At 45.4% G+C, this 5,454-nt stretch overlaps 1 pseudogene; it reads left to right on the top strand.

Annotated features, from left to right (window-relative positions):
- Positions 1 to 472: 472 nt before the first annotated feature.
- On the top strand, positions 473 to 2,013 carry LOC116889740 (annotated as a pseudogene).
- The last annotated feature ends 3,441 nt before the right edge of the window (positions 2,014 to 5,454 follow it).

The raw sequence follows: 5,454 nt of genomic DNA, 5'->3' as shown, positions 1-5,454 counted from the left end.
GGGAACCAGTATTCCAAGGGGACTGAAGCCAGGAAACAGTTGCTGGAGCTTCCTTTTCCTTTGAGTTACTTGTTGAAAATCCCTGATGTCATTGCCAGGCCCCTCTTCCTCCCTAGTCTGTAACTGTGCATGCGTGTGTGTGTGTGCGTGTCCGTGTGCATGTGGCCCCTAGTTCAGGTTTCAGTCTACAATGTGGGAGAAGTTCTAGACAGCCATATAGGTCGTGGTCACACCTCCAAAGTAAATTGAACTTTGAAAATGTATAATTACTCACCGAGGTTAAGCCAACCCCATTATTCAAACAACTGAGCCTCTTCGAGGAACGTTTATTGCATAATCACTACCCACGGAAGAACAGAGCCTCGAAGGGGCAGTTCAGGATGGCAGCGTCCTAAGTGGCTTCATTCCTTTTAGAAAGTGGCTGATAAAATATGACACTGTAGCACTTAGCAATCTGCTTGAAGGAGGAAGAGAATCACACTCCGATCTCTGATAAGTGCAAATTAAGTCCTTGGCGAGGTCTCCACCACAGAGGCAGCCGCTCCTGTTTCAGCAGCAGCTCTCTCCCTTTGAGCTCTTCCCAACAGGTCCCGGAGGGAGTTCGCCCGCCATGGCTCTACTCATTGAGGCAGCCCGGCTCTTGGGAGCCAAGAATTCATCCTGTCTGATCTTTGCTGCCCGGCACTCCAGTGCTTCTTCCACGAATTTGAAAGACGTACTGAGCAGTCTGATACCTAAGGAGCAAGCCAGAATTAAGACCTTCAGAGAGCAGCATGGGAAGACAGTGATGGGCCAAATCACTGTGGACATGATGTCCGGTGGCATGAGAGGCATGAAGGGACTTGTGTATGAGACATCGGTTCTTGATCCTGATGAGGGCATCCGTTTCTGAGGCCATAGTATCCCTGAATGCCAGAAACTGCTGCCTAAGGCTAAGGGTGGGAAAGAACCCTTGCCTGAGGGCTTATTTTGGCTGCTGGTAACTGGACAGAAGCCCACAGAGGAACAGGTATCCTGGCTCTCACAAGAATGGGCCAAAAGGGCAGCTCTGCCTTCTCATGTGGTCACCATGCTGGACAATTTTCCAACCAATGTACACCCCATGTCTCAGCTCAGTGCAGCCATCACAGCCCTCAACAATGAAAGCTACTTTCCCCGGGCATATGCAGAGGGAATAAACCAAACCAAGTACTGGGAACTCATCTATGAAGACTGTATGGACCTGATTGCCAAGTTACCCTGTGTTGCAGCAAAGGTCTACCGGAATCTGTACCGGGAGGACACCAGTATTGAAGCCATTGACCCTAAACTGGACTGGTCTCACAATTTTACCAACATGTGAGGCTTCACGGACCCTCAATTCACCAAGCTCATGCGTTTGTACCTCACCTTCCACAGTGACCATGAGGGTGGTAACGTAAGTGCCCACACAAGCCATTTGGTGGGCAGTGCCCTTTCAGACCCTTACCTGTCCTTAGCAGCAACCCTGAACGGGCTGGCCGGACCTCTACATGGACTAGCGAATCAGGAGGTGCTTGTCTGGCTGACCAAGCTACAGAAGGAAGTTGGCAAAGATGTGTCAGGCGAGAAGTTACGTGACTACATCTGGAACACACTCAACTCAGGGCAGGTTGTCCCAGGATATGGTCATGCTGTACTCGGGAAGACTGATCCATGATATTCCTGTCAGCAAGAGTTTTCTCTGAAACACCTGCCTAAGGGTCCCATGTTTAAGCTGGTTGCTCAGCTGTACAGGATTGTGCCCAGTATCCTCTTAGAGCAAGGAAAGGCTAAGCACCCCTGGCCCAACGTAGATGCTCACAGTGGAGCGCTGCTTCAGCACTACGGCATGACGGGGATGAATTACTACACAGTCCTGTTCGGAGTGTCAAGGGCACTGGGCGTGCTGGCCCAGCTCATCTGGAGCAGGGCCCTAGGCTTCCCTCTAGAAAGCCCCAAGTCCATGAGCACGGATGGTCTGATAAAGTTTGTGGACTCTAAGTCAGGGTAAAATGGGAGGTTGGGGAGGAGGGGGCTGGGAAACTGACTATAAGAAAAAGAGGAAGCTTAAAAATAAAGTATAATTTTGTTTTGTTTCGGGGGCCTTTAAGACTTAAGATTACACTGAATCTGAGGCACTAGGAATACATTTGAAGTCAAAACATAAATTAACACTTGAAAGGCAAAGTGACCTTTTCTCCCCTCACCAGCTCACTTCCCCCTCCTGGTATGAGTTGCCCACCGGCTGTAGGATGCATGCGGTCAGGGTAAGATCTGGCTACCCACCCTCTCTAGAGTAAGAGTCTGCTCCTCTCTTCTTCAGGTCAAAGCAGGGACGGAAAAGCTGCAGTCATGCAGGAAAGCTTTTGTTTCTACTCCAACATATCCTAAATCATTTAGGCCAGGGACAGGCCCCTTTTATTTCTATAGAAATCATGTTGGATGTCAGCTGTGTTAAACACGAGGGCCTTTTCCCGTGTACACAAACATCTCCTACCTAGCAAGATCTATTGGTTAGCTGGAGACATTTTGGTAATGTTTTGTGCTATCAGGTGACCATAAATGGCATGGTATTTATTTTGACCAGCACCCAACATTTGAATCTATTTCTCCTTTTAAATTATACCATTAAAGTTAAGGTGGTCTGAGGGGTGTTCTGTTTCCTTCCAGGAGACTTTCTATACCTCCTCTGCCTCAAGCCGAGGATGTTCTGGGTCTCCCTGTCCTGGCCTCTGCTAGGGTCCTCTCTTAGCAGGTCTGTCCAATCTGTGGTCTTCCCAGTGGTTTGGCTTTATCAGTCCTTAATGAGAACTAGGCCTTTAACTCCCATGGAACATAAGCCACTATGTTCTGACCGTGGTTTCTCCTGTTAATATGGTCTGTCACAGAACAAGGGCTCAGGAATGACCAGCCTCTTTGGGGTCTTGTCCCAGGGGTTCTAACCTTTCTTTTTGAACAACAATTACACATGATTCTCATTGAGTATTAGATGGACCTAGGGCTGGGGGCCTCCTTTCTCATCCTGTGTCAAGGAAATAGTCCTTTATCAGTGTCTTTTGCTCTTCCCTTAAGAGTTCATAGCACAGCATTTATTTTAGCACAGCCCCGTTTGCATAGGTTTTCAGTGACTCAGAATGGTCCACTGCCTTTTCTTTGAGAAAGGGTTGAGAGAACTCTTGTTGTACCCCCTCCTTGTCTCAAAGCTCCTGCCTGTGTCTGTGTGGGACCCAACTCCAGCACCACACTGTTGAGAGGAACACACTGTAAACGCCTGGGTACCTGTTGAAATCATGATGCAGACTTCAGGATATGTATAAAATGAAAAAAAAATAAATGTTTTTATTAACAAAAAATAAAAAATAAAGTCCTTGAGCTTGGAGGAAACAATAAAGTGTGGGACTTGATGTCTGAGGTTGGTTAGATTTCGTGCTTCATTACTCACTGAGGAGTTTGACATTATGAAAATTACATGACCTTTTTTAACCTCAGGTTTCTCTCCTGAAATGAATATTAGGTGACACCTTCCTAAAAGGCTGATGAACAACGTAGAGTCCAGGGTGAACATGGATAAGTGTGTGTGTGTGTGTGTGTGTGTATGTGTGTGTATATACATGTGTGCATATGTGTGTTTGTGTGTGTGTGCACACTCATGCTTGCACACATACCTTCAGGGGTCAGGGAGAGCTATAGATACAGCAGGAACTGTACCTATTAAATAAATTGGATCATAATATATAAATGAAATTATCATCCCAAAAGTTTAATAGGATTCAGTTCAGGAAGGACAATGTAGGCTTTGCCTGATCTGTTTCTGCCCATCGGTCAAGAGAAATCTCATCTCATTCCAGGCCCAGATCTTAGTGGAAAGACCTGGAAATCCATTTCTTCCCCCAACCTCCTTAAACATCCTGTGCCCTTCTCTGTCTTCCTATACCATTCATGCAATAAAACTCCTCTGCTTGGCTATAGCTGGCCTTGACTAAGATAAGATTGGGGCCTTTGTATTCTTCTCTGCCTGTCACATGACCTGCTCTGATCCAGTCTCCCTACTCTTGGCACCTGTCCCCTCATTTCCAGACCTACTCAGTACTGCCTTGGAGCTATCTCACTACTGAGAACTTCTCCTTCTCTTCTTTGTACATCTGATTTATTAGCCATCTTAAAATCTCTTTCAGGTAAATGTGGCATGAGGTCTTACACTGGAACCTGGAGCAGAAAAAGAAAATTCATAAGAGGAGAGGAAGAGAGGAAGAGGGAAAGAAAGAGAGAGAGAAAGAAAGAGAGAGGGAGGGGGAGGGAAAGAGGGAGGGAAAAATAAGGGGGAGAGGAGGAGCAATAGAAAGAAAGAAAACTAAAAACATCTCAGTAAAGTAATATACTATTGTTAGTTTCAATTTTGACATATGAGTTGTGCTGTTACTCAGCATGAAAGTGGGTGAGAATCATCTTTGTAGCTTATCTGAAAAACTAAAATTATTCCAAAATTAAAAGTTCATTTAAGAAATTCACACTCTAGGCTTTTCTGGAAGACTTCCTTCTCCCTTACAAATGCCTCTCCCTGCTCCTCCTTGGTTTTACTGAGTGACCGCACTATGCAAGATTTTCTTCATCTGTCCAAAAATGAGAGTGAGCACAAGCCATGGTTAGGAGTCTAGGCAGAGGTGTTACAGAGTACACACACACACATGCGTGCATGTGAATGTGTGTGTATATGTGAGTGTGTGTATCTGTGTGAGTATATGTGTATACGAGTGGATGTGTGTTGAGCGTGTGTGTATGTGAGTGTGTGTATGTGTGAGTGTGTTGTGTTTACATGTGTGTATGTGTGAATGTGTGTGTTTGTATGTGTGTGTATGTGTATGAGTGGAGGTGGAGACTCAGATATTGAGTAACAGATCAGTAATTGGTAACTTGCCATTTAGTTCAATGTCCCTCACCCTCCAATATTGAGGATTGAGCCTGGTACCTCACTCATGCCGGGCAAGTACTCTATACCACTCACCCGTATCTTCCATCCCCTTTTCATGTTTTATTGTGAGGAAGGATCTCAATAAATTGCCCATGTTCTTCCTGAAATTATTATCCTCTGCCTCCTGAGTAGCTAAGTATAAAGACTTCTGATGCAAGGCCAGGCACCAAGTGTTAAATCTCTGTTACCCCACTCCCTAGCCTAATGCTACCATGCTCCTGTTTTGCTGCTCCCAGGAAGTACAAGTGTCATCACGCATAAAGTTGATGGAGTTAAAAATTCTTTTCCAGCATCTCCCACTTTCACAGAGCTAACAAGCCTTGTCTTATTTCTCTGCTAACTCATTCTACAATCCATTAACTCACTATATCAATTCTTTCAGCAACACACTTTGTCTATATACAATTCTACTTAAAACAGACCGTGTCTGATTATGCCTTTCCCTTATTTACAATCCTTCCTCACTGTTAGATGTTCTTTGATGA

Source organism: Rattus rattus, unplaced genomic scaffold (assembly GCF_011064425.1).
Source record: "Rattus rattus isolate New Zealand unplaced genomic scaffold, Rrattus_CSIRO_v1 PGA_scaffold_75, whole genome shotgun sequence".
In the NCBI taxonomy this organism is placed as follows: Eukaryota; Metazoa; Chordata; class Mammalia; order Rodentia; family Muridae; genus Rattus; species Rattus rattus.
This window is presented reverse-complemented; position numbering and strand designations above follow the sequence as displayed.